Source organism: Mustela nivalis, assembly GCF_964662115.1.
Source record: "Mustela nivalis genome assembly, chromosome: 3".
Taxonomy (NCBI): Eukaryota; Metazoa; Chordata; class Mammalia; order Carnivora; family Mustelidae; genus Mustela; species Mustela nivalis.
The window spans coordinates 49,621,617-49,640,974 of record NC_139022.1 but is presented as its reverse complement, the minus strand read 5'-3'; the positions used below and the strand labels follow the sequence as shown (position 1 = coordinate 49,640,974).

Genomic DNA, 19,358 nt, shown 5'->3' with positions numbered 1-19,358 from the left:
TAAGCCTCTGCCTTCGGCTCAGGTCATGATCTCGGGGTGTTGGGATGGAGCCCCGCATCGAGCTCCCTGCTCATCGGGGAGCCTGCTTCCCTTCCTCTCTCTCTCTGCCTGCCTCTCTGACTACTTGTAATCTCTGTCTGTCAAATAAATAAATAAATAAATAAATAATCTAAAAAAAAAAAAAGAAAGAAAGAAAGAAAGGTAATTCTCAGCATGCTTAGGTGATTCACCTGGTTAAGCGCCCTACTTGATTTCAGCTCAAGTCATGAGCCCCACATTGAGCCCCAAGTCCCAAGTCAGGCTCTGCAGTCAGTGGAGTAGTCCCCTTGGGAGTCTCTTTCTCTCTCTCTCTCTCCATCTCCCCCTCCCCTACTTTTGTGCACTCTCACATGTGTTTTCTCTCTTCAAAATAAATACATCTTTTTAAAAAAGAAGAAGAAAAAGAAAGTTAATGCCTCTATCTCCCAGTCTCTTTGTGAGGATAGAACCCCAAATTCCCTTTGCCAATTAGCAAACACAGGTGGTCCAATCATAGAGAAAAACACAAGAACTTACTATGCAGGACACATCCCACTGATCAACTACTCCCTAATGTCCTCCAGTACTTTTCCAATAGTTCATCTCATGCTCACCTTCTGGCCTTTATTTCACTGGAGTTCAGACCGAGCTTCTGGTTTCTCTCCCTTTTTGGGAGGCCCCTTGAATACAGCCTTAAAATCTTGAATAAAGTCTTCCTTACCTGTTTAATCAGTCAGGTAATTTTACTTTGACAATAAAAATTGGGCAGGTAGACAAGAAAGGAGGACCTTCTCAGAGAACACAGCCCTGGCAAAGATCTAGAAGCATCATATTCTACTACATTTTTGAGGAGATATATCCATGTTTGCTACCTATGTGAGGCTATAGTCCTCACAGATGTCCTTGTGTGCACCTGTGTCTGAGAATTTTCCACCTCCACCCTCTCAGCAGCCCCAGGATGCAGTTGGATGCATTTCTGAGAATCCCACCTAGTGTCTTCTACTCTCTCTCTCTCTCTCAGCCTGGAAGAATCTTACTTAATGCCACTGGATTATAGATCTAAAAATGGTTTACATAGCATATATGATGTTTCATATGTCTTACCTCATTAATAAAAAAGTGATCCTCCTAAAAAGTTGCATCCATAGAGAACATTTGTAGTGTTACAGAAGAATGGAATCCATGTTTAGACCAGCTGGAGGCCTGACCACAGCCTGAAAGTTATTCTTCCTTTCCCTCGTCCCCATGATCAAAAGAAGAGTAGAACATGATTCTTTTCCTTGCCCCACACCTGTGGCAGATAGAGCGGTAGCAAGAGCCACAGAGACGTTCTTCCTGTAAGTGCAAGAGAAGCTGTAAGAAATGATCGGTAGCAACGATCTTGGGGACAAAATATTCAAAAACTTTAAATGCAAAAGACAACCCCTGACCTTTAAATCTGAAAATTTATTTCAATATCTGCATACAGAGACCAAGAATATTTTGTATTTGGAAATTAGAGCCCTGAACCCTAGACACTTAGGCCTCCCCTTGAATCTGCACAGGAGGTTCCGAAGAGTCATGAACATCACATCTCCCTCCTGCTCCATCTTCCTGCTGGCTGTGCATTGCTGTTACCTGTTGAACTGTTCATCAGGATAAGGTTGAAGTTAAAGAAGCTGTCCACTATTGTTTGGTAGCAATGGGGTGCAAAAAAAAAAATCGATTTCGTGTGTCCAGAGTGCACAGGTTAGGTAAGCAAGGCCCGTTCTAGAACATAACCTTTGCCCAGCTTCTTGTGTGGGTGTGCAGCCCACTAGGGATGGGCCCCAAATGCTGAGTATCTCCTGGGACACAGGTCTTAGTGTCTAAGAGGAAGAGTTCTGTATCTTGGTTCCCTTTCTACCTATTGAAGAAGGGAAAAATTAGAAATTATGCAAGTTAGTGTGAAATATGAAACATTTCTTTTATAACGTTCCTTGGATTTTTTTTTTTTTTAAGTTATAGCTAGTGGCTTATCTCCCTCTAGTGGATAAAATTGGGCTCTGCAGTTAGAATTTAATTATTAAGCGTTAGCTCTAAGTCCCAACTTTATTTTCTGTCAAAACACTCCTTAGAGACAGCATATGAGAAATCTAAGATTAACTAAGGAGACTCAATATTAGAAAGTCAAATATGGGGCCATCTCATAATGCTTTCTAAGTCCAATTTCTGGGTTTACTGTAAGGGCACATATAATAACTAAGACTTGGTTCTGAGATTGTGATGACAATAATAACAATCATAATAATATAGCTAATATCTGTTGAGGTCTTACTATGTTCCAGAAAACATTATGATGCTTTTAAGTATCACTCATTGACCCCCACAATAACTATGTGAAAAGTTCTCTTGTACCTAATTTTTAGAAGAGAAAACAGATAAAGAGAAGTGAATAATTTGCCCCAAATCCAACCACCTATTAACTAGCAAAGCCAAGATTTAAAGCACAACAGTCTAGCCCCAGAACCTTAAGTCTACACAGCATAGGATAAATGTGTACATTTGGTCTGTGGAATCAGAGAGGCTCCCCACTCCTCTCTAGCTGCATGCTCCTTTAAATAGAATGTGATCATGTTTCAAATGCTTGGGAAAGACAGAAGCGCCATAGGAATCCAAGGCTGGAACTTGATCGAGGCATTTCTCAGAGAAATTTCAGAGGTAGCAGCAACTCGACTTCAAATGTTGGTGTGAAGTAGGAAGGCACAGAGAGGGAAGCATGGCCCAAGCTAGGAAGGGCAGCAGGATCAGAGGCAGTAATGCAATCAATGGAGGACATGAGGTAGTGTGGGGGCAGCGAACAGAACAGAACTAGGGGAACAAAGTGGGGGACACTGGAAGGTGTGTGAGGGAGGAGAGGAAAGCTGAAAGATCGGCTTAGACCATATTATTCATGGAGGATCTTAACATCAGGTTAAGAACTTACATCTTCTCTAATTATTGAGAATTTCTTTAAATAATATTTATGGCTTCTGTCATTTTTCACAAGTAAGATGTGCCCAGTGTGGAAAATCTGGAAACCAAAATGGCAAAGCTAAAACACTATTTATAACTCCACTTCTTTTTGTAATATTTGTAATATATCTTGCAGTCTTTAGCCCACAAACACATTTTAACCCCCTCCAAGAAGCTATTGAACTTTGCATAATAAATATACAGCATTTTGATGTTTTGGTTTTGTCTTTTATTATAGTACATGTCTATTATAAATAAAATAGAAGCATAAGCATTAAAAGCAAAAGTAAAATCATAAGCATTTCCAAGCTCCTATGGTTAAAAATCACTTTTACTGTGTGTGTATCTTTGTATGTATATGTATGTACGTACTCCCTTGGGAAAAAACAGATCTCATTCAAAAATACAATAATAGGGGCGCCTGGGTGGCTTAGTGGGTTAAACATCTGCCTTAGGCTCAGGTCATGGTCTCAGGGTCCTGGGATCGAGCCCCACATTGGGCTCTCTGCTCAGCAGGGAGCCTGCTTCCCCCTCTTCCTCTTTCTGCCTCTCTGCCTGCTTGTGATCTCTCTCTATGCCAGGTAAATAAATAAAACCTTTTTAAAAAAATAGAATAGGGGTGCCTGGGTGGCTCGGTGGGTTAGGCCACTGCCTTCGGCTCAGGTCATGATCTCGGGGTCCTGGGATTGAGCCCCACGTCCGGCTCTCTGCTCAGCGGGGAGCCTGCTTCTCTCTGCCTCTCTGCCTGCTTGTGATCTCTCTGTCAAATAAATAAATAAAATCTTTTAAAAAAATAGAATAATAATTTATAAACTGTCTTAGACCCTGAAGTTTTCTCTTAACATATCATGAACACCTTGCTTGTGTAGATACATGTATTGCTGATACATGTATTTCTACATCAAAATTTAATGGCTGCATCCTTTACAAAATAACTTATACAAGCTCATATTTTTTAATTGCTTTTGTGTCTTTGTTGAAAATCAATGAACTACATATGCGTGGGTCCATTGTTAGATTCTCTGTTCTATTGACCTATTTGTCTTTCTTGATTGAGTGTAACTTTAAACTAAGATTTGCAGTCCGAGAGTAGAAGTTAGCCAAATTTTGTTCTCCTTTTTCAAAGTTGTTGTGGCAATTCTATGCCCTCTGCATTTCCATATGCGTTTTAGAATCAGCTATTAAGGGGAGCATGGGTGGCTCAGTGTGTTAGGGCCTCTGCCTTCAGCTCAGGTCATGATCTCAGGGTCCTGGGATCAAGCCCTGCATCGGGCTCTCTGCTCAGTGGGGAACCTGCTTCCCCCCCTCTCTCTGCCTGACTCTGCCTATTTGTAATCTCTGTCTTCAAATAAATAAATAAAATCTTAAAAAAAAAAGAATCAGCTGTTAAAATGTATGAATAAACCTGTTGAGATTTTCATTAGGATTGTCATATCTATCAAATCAAATTAGGGAGAATTAATGTTTTATCCATTACCATGGCATTTATCTCTATTTAGGAGTTCTTTAATTCCTCTCAGTATAGATTGCAGTTCTCAGCATATAAGACCTGCAGATTTCTTCATATTTATTTCTAGGTAATTCATATTTTTATGCTATCATAAATGGTATTATTATTTTGATTTCAATTTCCAATTGTTTGTTGCTACTATATTGATCTCACTTCTTCCAACCTTGTTAAACTTACTTATTAACTCTAGTAAATATACATATATATATAGACTCCATCAGATTTTCTATACAGATGATCGTGCCATTTGTGAATAAAGACCATTTTACTTCTTCATCTCCAATCTGGACATCTTTTATTTCTCTTTCTTGTCTGGATGGACTGATTAAAACCTCTATTGGTAAAAGTAGGCATGCTTGCTTGTTTCCTCATCTTAGGGGAAAGAATTTTGTCTTTTAAGTATGAGTTAATGATCCAGTTTTTGTTGTTGCTCTTTATCAGGCTGAGGATATTCCTTCTGTTCCCAGTTTGCTGAGGGCTTTTATCAGCATTGGATGTTGGCTATTTGTCAAATGATTTTTCTCCATCTTTGGAGATGATCGTTTTTTAGTCTATTAACATGGTGAATTACATTGACTGGTTTTCAAATGTTGAACAAACTTTGCATCCCTGAGGTAAACTGCACCTGATCAAGATGCATTATCATTTTAATATAGTGTTAGATGTGATTTGTTCAAATTGGTAAGAAATGGCGTCTCCATGTTCATGAAGGATATTGTTATGCAGTTTTCTTATGTTTTTCATGTTATGGTATCATAGTTATGCGAGCTTCACAGATTGAGCTGAGAAGTACTCAATTTTCTGGAAGAGTTTGTGTTGAAATACTTTTCTTTTTTTTTTTAAGATTTTATATTATTATTTTTATTTATTTGACAGAGAGATCCTAGGTAGGCAGAGGGTCAGGCAGAGAGAGAGGTGGGAATCAGGCTCCCTGCTGAGCAGAGAGCCCAATGCGGAACTTGATCCCAGGACCCTGAGATCATGACCTGAGCTGAAGGCAGAGGCTCAACCCACTGTGCCACCCAGGCGCCCTGAAATATTTTTCCTCTTTAAACGTTTGGTAGAATTCACTTGTGAAGGCATCTGAGAACAGAATTTTCTTTGTGGGAAGATTTAAAACTCCAAGGCTCTTCCAGTTATTTATTTCTTCTTGAATAAGACTGGTAGTTTGTATCTTTTAAGGAATTTGAACGTTTTCCTGTTACTTAAGGTGAACGCTGATGTCATTGACTTGACCATCTTTCTTCTTTTTTAAATAGGCATTTAGAGCAAAAATATTCCTTCTTGTTACTGCTATAGCTGTATTCCATAAATTTTCAAGTGATTTTTCATTTTTACTTAGTTAAAATTTTTCTTAATTTCTTTTTTGATTTCTTTCTTGACCTATTGACTATGTAAACATACATTACTTATGTATTTGAGGTTTGTCCAGATAACTATCTGTTACTGATTTCTAATTTCATTCCACTGTGGTCAGAGAACATATTTTGTGTGTCTTTGGTTAACCTCTATCTTGATTGCAAACAGAAATTCAATCCCCTGCTTTTGGACTGGTAGGTTGTTTCTAATTTTTGTACTATTGAAAACAACTCTTAAATGAAGATGAATTTGAAATCTTTGCACCCATTCTCATTTTCTTGGATAAATTACAAGAAATAAAAATTTTGACTCAAAGAGTGTTTACTTCTTTTTGTAGAATTTGTATATACTACTAGGTGGCTTGTTTCATGCTTTGCTTTATATTCAGTAATCTGCACATATTTTCTTCAGAACAATAATTGCTTTCTGTAACATTTTCTTAATCACTGCATAATGTTTTATTTACATACAAAAGTATATTTAACCATCCTCTATTGTTGGACATCTCAACTCTAATTTGGGACAAGTTTCCATCATGCTTTAATAAATCACATTGTGGATCATTTGTTTATTAAAGAGGATTGACCTCATAAAAGCAGTGATTTAGGAAAGTTAGTCAGGAAGCAGGATAGAGGATAGATTTGGGCTGAGAAAGACTGGAAGCAGGGAAATGTGTCCCATCACAGTAGGATTCTAATGTAATACTACATGAATGAGGTTCTAATGGTGACAAATGAGTGGAGGTGTCAGGATAGGTGGAATAAATACTAAAACAAAAGAATCTATCACACATAGTGACTGATTTTGTGAAAATTAAAATCAATCTCTATCTTAAAAGCAGTGGCATTTTTAGATAAAATTGTCTTCACATTTTATCTTCAAAATATCCATTTTCTTAGCATTTGTTCTCACCTGTCAAGCAGTAATGTTTCCTAATCACACAATAATGCTTTCTTCATAGATAATAGAAGAATCTAGGGACACTATTTGCTAAAGCAATTCTATCTAAGGAAGAACAGGATTCATGTAACTCCCTATTACTTTATAAGGAATTTTCTTAGTCTCAAGATGTTTTGCCCTTTTGAGTTATATCCTTACCATTTAGAGAAACAACAAATTTGAGAACCATCCTTAACCTTATTACCTTATTGCACTTGTATTTGTTGTCTTTCAGTGCTTTAAGGCAAAACGTCTGTGATCCACTTGACCTAGAGAAGGAGAAGTTATTTTCCTGTTGATATACACCTGGGAGAATGCCACCCACTGCTCTGGTGCCAGCGTTTCCCGAGTGCCCAGAGCAGGTGGAGGCTGACTGAGTGTGTTCAGTGAGCAGACAAGACTTTTGTCTAAGCTTCCCAGCACACCTTTCTTTATCCCACCCCCTTTCCTTTCCACTTCTCTTTCCTACCTTACAATTTCTGAATGCTCCATGAAATGCCCATTATTGTGCACATTGGTGCAATTTATCTCTTATTTTATCTGATTCAGCTGTTTGCTCAAACTTTTTAAAAAATAAAATCAGTCATCTCATTTTAATTTCTCTCCTGATCACTTCCCTATAAGACTTAGCCTTGGCCAGATCATCACAGTCACATCTCGAGAGGCTTGATCTCATGGCTAGGTCCAACTCATTAGACTAAGCACTAAATTTCCTCACAAACCCCCAACACTTTTTTACCCCAACACTATCAGTTTCTTTACTGCTCATTTAAGGTCAAAAAGCCATACTATGGGGGCGCCTGGGTGGCTCAGTAGGTTAAGCCTCTGCCTTCAGCTCAGGTCATGATCTCAGGGTCCTGGGATCAAGCCCCGCATTGACCATAGCAATACTATGGTCATCAAAATGTGCTTGAAGAAAACCCAGTTTCCATTCACTGTGTGGTCTTCCGGAATTTTTTAGTTGGTCAACTGTATAACTACTTCAACCCCAAACTCAGTCCCATAGGAGTCAAGGAGCACCAACTTTTTATTTTTCTTAAGTTCTTATTTAAATTCCAGTTAGTCAACATATAGTGTAATATACACACAGTGTAATATATACAATATGTATGTATTATAACATATACAATATATATATTATGTATATAACATACAGTGTAATATACACATACAGTGTAATATACAATGTATATACCCTATAATATTTCACAGTGTAATACACTTCCAAACATCACCTGATGTTCATCACTATAAGTGCCCCCCTTAATCCCCAACACCTGTTTCACCCCCCACCTCCCCTCCCCTCTGTAATAAATTCGTCCTTTATAATTCAGAGTCTATTTCTTGCTTTGCCTCTCTCTCTCTCTTTTTCCCTCTTTGCTCATTTGTTTCATTTCATAATCCCACATATAAGTAAAATCATATAGTATTTGTCTTTCTGACTTATTTCATTCAGCATAATACTCTCTAGTTCCATTCACGTCATTGCAAATGGGAATATTTCATTCTTTTTTTTTTTTTTTTAAGATTTTGTTTATTTGACTGACAGAGATCACAAGTAGGCAGAAAGGTAGGCAGAGAGAGGAGGAAGCAGGCTCCCCGCTGAGCAGAGAGCCCAAGGTGGGGGCTTGATCCCAGCACCCTGGGATCATGACCTGAGCCGAAGGCAGAGACTTTAACCCACTGAGCCACCCAGATACCCCAAGATTTCATTCTTTTTTATGACTGAATGATATTCCATTATATATATATTCCATTACATATATATTTTCTATTATATATATATATACACTCCACTATACACACACACATACACACACACACACACACACACACACACACACACATACACTACATCTTCCCTATCCATTCATCAGTTGATAGACACTTTGGTTATTTCCATGATTTGGCTGCTGTAGATAATGCTTCTATAAAGATTGGGGCACATGTATCCCTTTGAATTAGTGTTTTTATATTCTTTGGGTAAATATCTAATAGTACAATTGCTGCACCCTAGGGCACTTCTATTTTTAACTTTTTGAGGAACCTCCATACTGTTTTCCAGAGTGGCTGCACCAGTTTGCATTCCCAACAGTGCATGAGGGTTCCCCTTTCTCCATATCCTTGTCATCACATGTTCTTTCTCGTGTTGTTGATTTTAGCCATTCTGACAGGTGTGAGGTGATAGCTCATTGTGGTTTTGATTAAGAAGCACCAACTTTAAATATACCAGTTTACGTATTATTTTCCTCCCTCCTTAAGTCCATCTGCAACTTTGACAGTCTTAGGCTGCTTAAATCCCTTTTGTCATGTGCATATAATACTGGTGATGATTACCCATCCAAATTCCACCAAATGCTTTTAAAATACTCTCTACTTCTCCACTACTATCTCAAGGGTCATTAGCTAAGTCTCTGAAGACACTGAACCCATTTCTATCATGTGTTGTAAATTCCTATTTAGTATTGAGTTGGCAGCCCCAAATTCTCTCAATAAAGTATAATGATTTTTCAGGAAGAATAAATATCATTCTATTTTCAATATTTTCATTGAATACTTACTCACTTGGTACCTTGGGAAAGTTACTTATACTCTAAGTAGTAGTGGATTGGAGCAGGGACCTGCTTATGGGAGCCAACTGTGAAATTTTCAAGAGTTTTGCCTATAAGTTTTTTAAACTTTGGAGACTTGAAATCAATCATGGTAAGAGTGTTTACCACAGATGATGGCAAAATGCTACAAATGGGGCACTTCTTTCTGCACAGAGAGCTGGTTTACCAGCTTACTACGGTCTTAGTTTTTTAGTTTTTTTAGCCTTAGTTTCTTCATCCATAAAATGAGAAAAATAAAATTTCAATCAGTATTGAACACATTCAGTTTCAGTAAACATAATCTCTTTGCTAGTTTAAACACAAAAGGAATTTGCTAGAGTTTTAAATGCCCTATTTGCTAGAGTCTTAAATGCCCTATAGAATTATAGAGAAGACTGATAAAATAGGTTATAGTTTGAGTTCTCAAAAACAAATTTGAGATTGATGTTGCAGAACTGAGTCACCAGGGAGCCTACTATCTCCTCTATAGTCAGGAGTTTACCTGCCCATTTGGGAAGCTGCTGCTAAGGTTATCAGTTGTAAGATGACTTTGCCTCTCCTAGGTTCAGGAAAGCCTCCTTGATCAAGAAGCCATTACAGGCAAACCCGCACACTGCCTCTAACTGCCGCTTGCTTTCTGAATATTTCAAGATAACATCTGACTGGCAGAAACTATTGTTCAACAGAACTGCAGCTGCACGGGAGGCTTGGAAATACAGTCTTTATTCAGAATATCTTGTGTGCCAATAAGAATTCGGAGATTCTATTGCCAAAGATCAATAGAAAGGTGGAGAGTAGCTACTGGAGTACGGCTAGCAGTCTGCCATTGTCCATCCATTTTTATCCCTGAGATCTTCGAACACCCTTTTCCCCAAACAGAATAATTCATAGCCTCCCTATGAGGTATGGCTTCCAAGTCCCATCCAGAGATTGAACCCAGTTTAAAGGCCAGGATATCTGAATGACTCCACGTCCTCTCCATCAAGTCCAGATGGGACTATCTGTGGACAAGTGACCCAGGAAGTGACAGGTGAGTTATCCTCCTATGTCCAATGACAAGAGCACCAAGAACAGCAACAACAACAACAACACACACACACACACACACACACACACACACACACACAAAATCCAAAAGTGGAGTAGGAACCAGATAATGATAATAAAAATTCCCTTCAGAAAAATATTGTGCTGGGCAGGCATTTCAGGGACCTCTGCCCTGGTAATAGATTACTATGATTTTCTAGGTTAGCCTGTCTAACAGCCTCTGGTTCCTCTCACATCTCCATGACTACTGGCTTTGTTTTCTTGGTGGTCCTTCCTTATCCATGAGACTCCTTGACCACATTGGAACTGGGCATTGGAGAGTCTTCCTTTCTTGGGGTTGTAAAACTTTCACATCCTGCTTTTTTTCTGGTGCAGGTTCAGCTACTTACGTTTGCTTGGTGCTGATCATCAGGCTGTGGCAGGCCAGGGTGACAGTTTCTGTGGTAAAGAGCTTCCTCGTCAACTTGACGGACTTCCAGTCTTCTGATCAGCTCCAGTGTGAGAATTGTACCCAAAGAATTCATCTAGACGTTGTATATAAATATATGTTAAATTTAAATACATTTTGTTATATATTAAAACCTGACGATCTAGTTTTAATTATTAGCTATGTTCTACACAGTCTCCTTTCAACCTAATGGTGGTGTTTAGCTTGAATTATGCCCCCCACCCCTGCCAAAAAAAGATCTGTTTGATTCTTGGCACTTACTATGTCAGAATGTGACCTTATTTGGAGACAATCAACTTGGACATAATCAAGTTAAAATGAGGTCATTAGAGTGAGCCCCGATTCAATATTACTGGCATTCTGATAAAATTTGGACACACAGGCATACATGGAGCTGTCAGGTGAAGAGAAAGGTAGTGATCTAGGTAAGGCCCCCACAAGCCAAAGAATGCCAAAGGTTGCCAGAAAACCACCAGGAGCTGTGGGAGAGCCATGGAACAAATTCTTCCTCACCTCTCTCAGAAGAAACCAACTCTGCTGACAACTTGACCTTGAACTTCTAGCCTCTAGAACCGAGACAATACATTTCTATTTAAGCCACTCAGTTTGCACCATTTTGTGACAGCAGCCCCAGCAAATTAGTACAGGTGGCTACCATACTGTGCTACAGTAAGACTCTTGCATGGTAGGGCAACACTATTCAGCTCATCTATGCGGCTGGGCTGGTTCTCATTGTCTAGACCATACTCTCTACTTCTCCACTACTGTCTCAAGGGTCATTAGCTAAGTCTCTGAAGACACTGAACCCATTGTGCTTTGGAGAGGTGCTTGTAAATAGTTGGGACCACAGTGCTCCTTCAGAGCAAACTCTTATTTTTGCTTAAGTGTGAAAGTACAGACACAATTGACTTTTTCAACAGTGTGAGGCACCACATTATTAGGCTCACAAATATTTTAGATTCTCTGCCACAGGTGGAGATACTCTGCAAAAGCTTTAGATTCCTGTCCCTTTCTTCACAGGTATATTCCTTTCATTTTTCTTGGCAGACTGGCCAGATCTAGATATAGATCATCTTTCTCTTGTAACACTTGGCTGAAAATAGCTGAAGCAACCAACCTATACCATCATGAATTTTTCCAGCCCTTTAATCTACTGCTGCAGGCTCCATCAGTATGTTATCTACCCTGCAAGGTATTTTAGGCAACCATTTATCAAATACTTTGCCACTGCATTACAAGGGTCTCCAGTTTTCCACACTGTTAGACCTGTCCATATCATCTACCACTTCGACGGCTAAGTCAAGGAAGTGTACATTAATATCTTTTAGGGCAGCACCCCACTTATAAATCCCAAATTTTGTATGATCAGAATTCACTCACAGAGAACAGAATTCATTTTAGCTAGTTTAATGAGAAAGGGATTTAGTACAGGTTTTGTTATGGCTTAGAGAATCAGTGGAGGACTGAAGATACAATCAAGGATTCCTTTGAGAACAGTAGAACAGAATGAGGCCACCCATGCAAATGTTCCTATGGCTACTGGAAAACCACCAAAATTATAAAGCAATTTTGTACTGGGCAGGGGATTGGGAAACAGAAACATATGGTAGAATTGCAGAAGCAGTAAAAGCACGACTTCTACCTTACAAATCTCTCACAAGCACATCTGATTAGCAGGATCCAAGTCAGTTCAGAGCTCTGGCTATCAGAGTCTCAAAAATATCTCTTATTCTGGACTGTGATGTGCCCAGCTACAAATCAAGGGCTCTATTTCTGAGTAAGAAACGGGGGAAGGAGATAAAGCACAAGTAGTCTGGTTATGAGTATAAATATTTTAGGGTTACTTCTGACATAGAGCTGGCCCTTAATAATTGACAAATTTATGAAAACATGATATAAGTTCCCTCTTGGAGAAAATGTGCACACAATCAGAAATAATTAGATCAGGTCTTGTAAAAGGCAAACTACGGCACAACTATTGTGCACTTTTATTCATTCAAGTGCAATACAGTGTTCTCTGAGCTGGAATATTTACAAATGTAACTTCCCGGTTAACACAGTTCACTCTCTGCAGGAGTAATAAACCTTATAAGTTAAAGGTCCAGTTCGGGTCCTGTTGAAGTCTCCTACACTTTATTCTTTCTCAAGAGGTTTCACCTCCCCATGTCTTCTGGTACCCATGATCTAAGGAAATAAGAGCTCTCAGAGGTGTTTCAAGCTTCGCTGCATCTTTTTACAAATTTGAATTTTAAATCTAGATTGGTGAAATATGTTTTAGGGCAAAGGTCAGTAAAGTTTTTCTATAAAGGGTCAGCTGGTATTTTCAGCTTCATGGGCCATAGAGTGTCTGCTGCGGTTTCTCAGTCTCAATGTTGTAGTGTGAAAGTAACCATAGACAGCATACAGATTAATGAGAGTGCCTGGGTTCCAACAAAACTGTATTTACAAAAAAGGTGAGGGACCTAATTGGGCCCATGGGCTGTCATTCGCAGACCCTTGTTTTAGAGAACTGCATGAAATAAATGGAAAAAAAAAAATTCAGGGGCACCTGGCAGGCTCAGTCAGTGGAGCATATGACTCTTGATCTTGGGGTTGTGAATTCAAGCCCCACATTGGAGGTAAACTTTACTCTAAAATAAAATAAAATAAAGAACTATTAAAGAAGAGGAGAGATGAAATTCATCAGAAGTATCTTGCTGATCCCTTCAGATATGGATCTAGTTGGCACTTCTCTTCTTCCTGTGGGTGGGGAGTCTTTTCACATAGTTGGCAATTTTCAAACACTCAACATAACTGCTGGTGTCTGAGATAGCACTTGCCTCTGGTTTCACTGTATAGTCACATGTCTATATTTTCCTGAACCTAAGCACAACATGAAATTTCTTTAACTTTAATAACCATCCTCATAATGGAAACAGCAAGGGGCTCCCAACTATACTCAGCCACAGCTGAAGCAACCCATGTATTTTTCTGCCAGCCCTGACTGTGGGCTGGGTTTGCCTACAGGCTCCTGATAGCCTTGAAATACCATGAGTTCCTGGGACCTACTGTAGCCCATCATGCCCAGATGGAAATTCCACTGCAGTCCTGCCCTGACAAGGCACCCGCTTAGGTACTAAGGGAGAGTGGCACTCTTAGCACAGTGACAGAGCAATTACATCTGACCTTTGCCATTGATTAGCCTTGTGACCTTAGGATAATTACTTAAACTTTCTAGGCTTCATTTTCCAAATACACAAGATGGGGAGCATGACATAGCTCCTTAGAGCAGTGCCTAGACTATAGCAAACATTCCATAGATACTATCTACACTGGAGAAATTGCTATTAGCTATTTGTGTACCTTAGGGTCATTATATTGGTTTTTTGTTTGTTTCAAGTTTTTATTTGAATTCTAGTTGGTTAACATATAAGGTAAACCCAGTTTCGGGTGTAGTACTTAGTAATTTATTACTTACAACATCCGGTGCTCATCACATTGTTAATTGGCTTTCTTTTTCATCTGAATATTTTGAAATAAGAATAGGCAAAATTTGAGTTTTGCTTGCTTCTTGTTTTCATTTGTTTTAACTATGGTCTCCTCATGAATATTTTGTATACATTGGGTTAGCATGTTTTTCTATTCAGCTGCCCTAAATTTTCTTAAAAGTATATGTATTTTGGGAGCACCGGGCTGGCTCAGTCAGGACAGTATGCGACTCTTGTTCTTGGGGTTATGAGTTCAAGCACCACACTGGGCCTTCAGCTTATTAAAAAAAAATTTTTTTTTAAATATGTGTGTGTGTGTGTGTATTAGAGTGGGGATGGAGGGACAGAGAGAAAGGGAGGGAGGGCATCTTTATTTTTTTTTAATTTTTAAATTTTTTTATAAACATATAATGTATTTTTATCCCCAGGGGTACAGGTCTGTGAATCACCAGGTTTACACACTTCACAGCACTCACCATAGCACATACCCTCCCCAATGTCCATAACCCCACCACCCTCTCTCAACCCTTCTTCCCCCGTAACCCTCAGTTTGTTTTGTGAGATTTAGAGTCTCTTATGGTTTGTCTCCCTCCTGATCCCATCTTGTTTCATTTATTCCTTTCCTACCCTCTAAGCTCCCCATGTTGCATCACCACTTCCTCATATCAGGGAGATCATATGATAATTGTCTTTCTCTGATTGACTTATTTTGCTCAGCATAATATGGAGAGACGGAATCTTAAACAGGACCCATGTCCACCCCAGAGCCCACTAGGGCAGAGGGGTGCAAGGGGGGTTGCTCGCACAACACCGAGATCATGACCTGAGCTGAAATCAAGAGTCAGATGCTTAACCAACTGAGTCAGATGCTTAACCAACCCAGGTGCCCCAGTGTATGTATTTTTTAAAACAAATAAGTATAAAGCAGGAAATAGTAGAGCAGACAGCACAAAAGAACAAAGCACAAAAACTGAGTAACAAAAATTAATACCGTGGACACTCCAGTATTTTGTCCACTGATTCTTACCAGTTGGTATTCATCTGGCTTGGTATCTTCACACATAAACCTCGATTCCTTTTCTTTTCTGATAGTTCTTGAACTCTAGTCACACTGGTCTTAGATTAGCTCTGTGACATCATCCAGTGGGGCATGTTGGAAGTCACATTGCTAGCCCACTCCCTCAAAGACTGATTTAGTAGTTTCAGAATAGGGTATGAAGTCTGTATATTCAAGGTGCCTCCCATGTTGCAGATGCATGGGAGACTCGGGGACCTCTGCTCTGTACATTCACTCGTGTTTTCACTCAGGAGTTCCTCCCCAGCCCGCACAATCCACACAGTGCCAAAAACTGTTCCAACCTCTGCAGCAACCTCTCCTGTTAAGGAGATGTTCTTAATCCCATAGTATAGGTGAGGAAATGAAGGCCTGATTATGTTTAGTAATTTGTTCAAAGCCTTTTGCCTCTTTCCTTGACAACCTGTAATTAATACCATAGTTGATGTTAATTCATTTGTTTAAGCATGTAAAAACTCTCCTTGGGTAGATGGGCCAAGCCTTGCTCTTCAGTGAAAGTCAGGGATTGATGACAAGAAACAGAAAGCCAGGGGTGCTTGGGTGGCTCAGTGGGTTAAGCATCTTCCTTTGGCTCAGGTCACCATCCCAGAGTCCTGGGATGGAAGCCCAACATTGGATTCCCTGTTCAGTTGGTAGTCTGCTTCTCTCTCTCCCTCTGCCACTCCCCGCTGCTTATGCTCTCTCTCTCTCTCTCTCTCTCAAATAAATAAATAAATAATCCTTTAAAAAAAAAAAAAGGCCAGGAAAATAAAAGGAACAGAAACCCATTCAAAAAACTTGAAAAAGGCTTATAGAAAGGATATAGGAGAATATCATGGAACCTGAATGTTGAAAATACAGCTTGGCCTTAAGGAAATTGAATTAAACACAGTCTTGGATGTTTGAGATCCTTGAAATAACAGAGGAGATAGATAATTCTCATGTATTTATTTTCCCAACCTATGTGTTAATGTTTGACACCTGTAAGTTTCTCCAGCCAAGGTACAGGAGCTGCCCTTTGTCTTCCTATACCTGTAAATGGACATTTCAGGTCCCTCCTTCTTGCATAGCTGCCACTAGGATGCCTACTCTCAACACTCTTCCTCCTCCTCCTCCCTGTTTTCACCAGGCTCCTGGCCTTTGCTGGATAGAACAAAGGAAGAAAATGTTGCAGGGGAAAAGAGGTCCTTTATTCCCTAACGGCTCTTTCATTCTATTTTTGTTCTTTTTTAAGTTTTTATTTAAATTCCAGTTAGTTAATATATAGTGTAATATTAGTTTCAATAAGGCTCTTTCACTCTAAATGAGCGAAATCAACTCAAACGGACTTAAAAAAAAGGAAAAGAAATTTACTGGATTATGTAAATAAAAGGTTCAGGATTAAGTCCAGCTCTGGAATTGGCTGGGGATCACATTATAAACTGCCCCAGCTTCAACAATTTTCCTATAGCAGGCATTTAATAAATATTTGTTGAATTGAATTAAGACTATGGATTTTCCAGAGTCAGGTTATTTAAGTATAGGATTTGTCATATATCCTGGTTTTGATATACAGAGGTTTTATTTTTATTAATGTAAATATTTATTAATATTAATATGTTAAGTATTTTTATTAATATTACACAGTGTGTAATATTTTATTTTATTTTTGATTGAAGAATTTGGAAGCCAGAATTTCTTTTTTTTAAGTTTTCAAGTAGTTAGGGATATTTGTGCATGTGTGTTTATATTACCTCCTGGTAAGAAATTGTGAATACATTATTTTGGTGTTTTGCAATTTTTTTGTTTTTCTTTTTGGAAATTCTTTCTTTAGATATGTTAATATGTTCAGTCTGATTACAGTCAGGGCTTGGCAAAGAAGCTGTTTTGTCACTTTAGGGTGACCTTTCATCTAGCTCATCAGGTACATTATGTCTCTTGCATACTTGAACTCTGTATAGAAAGATTATTTCTCCATTTTCAAACTACTTGGAGGAGGGACTTGTCTGTGGCCCTATATACTACAGTCCCCTCATGAGTTCAGTAATAAATGTGCATACCTTACAGGGCTGTTATCGGGATTAAATGAGTTAATATATGTAAAATGCCTAGCACTGTGCCTGGTCCATAGTAAGCCATCAATAATTAGCTCCAGATGATGTTCTTTTTTATGAACCTGCAGTTTTGCTTTCAGTAGTATTCTACTTTGATAGATAAAGAATGGTTTTAATTACCACAACTTCTTTCTAACCAAGAAGATCACAAAAACAGATGAAGAACAAAAGGTAAAGAAAGACTTCCCTACTGGGCATCAATGTGATGACTTCATGTAGCAACTCTTAACAACACAACAACGACAACAACAACAAAAGCCAAGCTGATTTTGTTTTAAATTTGTTCTACCAGGTTCTTTGAGTCTGCAGAGTTGCTGAGCAATGTGTTCATGGCTGAATCCTAATAGATTCTAATTTTCTATTTTTTGAGGACTTGTTCCTCTCCACCAATACACTGTAAACCTTTGGGGCAGATATTGGTCTTTTCCTTCCTGGTCTTCACTGTTGCACACAGGTGCCCAATAGAGAGCTGTGAAGCACATCACAAGTTTTGTGAGGCCTTTCAGCTACTTCGAAATTAAGGAATCTGCCTTAAGAGCTATGCCCAGGCCTCTAGTTGCTTGTTTCTTTCTTATTATTGATCATTATCGTGGTCCTTGTTTGCATACATATTCGACAATAATTTCAGATGATGTGGAAAAGTGCTTTGTATAAGGTCTTACATACTTTATACCTCACCGAATCCACTTAAGAGCCCTCCTCCCCCACCAAGGTAGGTGAGTTTTTCAGATGATTACATGTGAAATAATGGAGTAGTAATAACCAGCCAAATTATTATTCCTTTTATGGATAAGGTAAGCTTTTTAATTTTTTTTTTTTTTTAAGATTTTATTTGAGAGAGAGAGCAGAGCGAGAGAGCGAGCACACAAGGCGGGGACAGAAAGAGAGCGAGAAGCAGGCTCCCCCCCCCCCCCCGCCCCCAACCCCCTGCTTGAGCTGGGAGCCAGGCGGGGCTCATCCCAGGGTTCTGGGATCACCACCTGAGCTAAAGGCACACGCTTAACGGACCGAGCCACCCATTGTGTAAGCTTTCACAATGAGGTAAGACTTTTGAAATCCGCCAGTAATAACTGGCAAGTGGTGTTTGATGATTCTTTCAATGACATCAACTTAAAAACCTATGAATTCTTATTTGTTCTCACTGCCAAGTCCACCAACAATGACTAACGGTGCAGCGCTGCATGCCCTCATACTCTTGGACCTCAAACCAAATATCCCTGTAACTATAATTTGTAAACACCCGATATTTCGTATTCAGATTTGCCAAACACCTTGTCAGATGAAAACCAGAATACTTCGCGAGGCTGCGAAAGCCACCTGCCACACCCCTCCTCTTCTCTATTTTCAAGGTGGTCTTCGGTCTCCCTTATCTGAGGGCAAACTTTTGGCGGAAGCTCAATTAGCTCTAAGTCATGGGAGGCGGAAGCCTGAAGGATCCGTCATCCAGTGCCCAGGCGCCCTTTCTTCTCTCTCTCTCTCTCTCTCCCTCTCTCTCCCTCTCCCTCTCTCCCTCTTAACCTGACTTTTGATCCTGAGAGGGAGAGTGCGGCCGCGTGATAGTACATCTCCACAGCCCTCTGAATTTAGGACAACTTTATCCCGCATTGTAGTCATTCACTCCCTCCCGTGTTCGTATTTCTCCCAGCTGGTTTTACTGCCTCGAAAAAGTTTTTCGCCATTCATTGGTTGCGGGAAGCCCGGCCGGAGCCTCCCTCACCCGCCACCCTACACAGGCAGGAAACCTTGGACCGCCTCGCGCCACCCCAAACTCACGAGAAATCATTCCATTCCCAGCGACCAATCAGCGCTCCGCACGCTGCCGCGCCAGCCAATCCAACCAAACACACGTTGCCCCGGCC

General features: G+C 39.6%; 1 long non-coding RNA gene across 2 annotated transcripts in view; it reads right to left on the bottom strand.

Moving 5' to 3' along the window:
- LOC309861154 overlaps window positions 1-19,357 on the bottom strand; it is a 153,351-nt gene extending 133,994 nt beyond the window's left edge. For both annotated transcript variants that reach the window (XR_014309787.1, XR_014309788.1), the window contains exons 1-3: window positions 19,273-19,357; window positions 7,005-7,068; window positions 1,123-1,353 (exon numbers count right to left, since the gene is read on the bottom strand). This is a non-coding gene — a long non-coding RNA (uncharacterized lncRNA). The remainder of the gene's footprint in view (window positions 1-1,122; window positions 1,354-7,004; window positions 7,069-19,272) is intronic.
- Between the last annotated feature and the right edge of the window lies 1 nt (window position 19,358).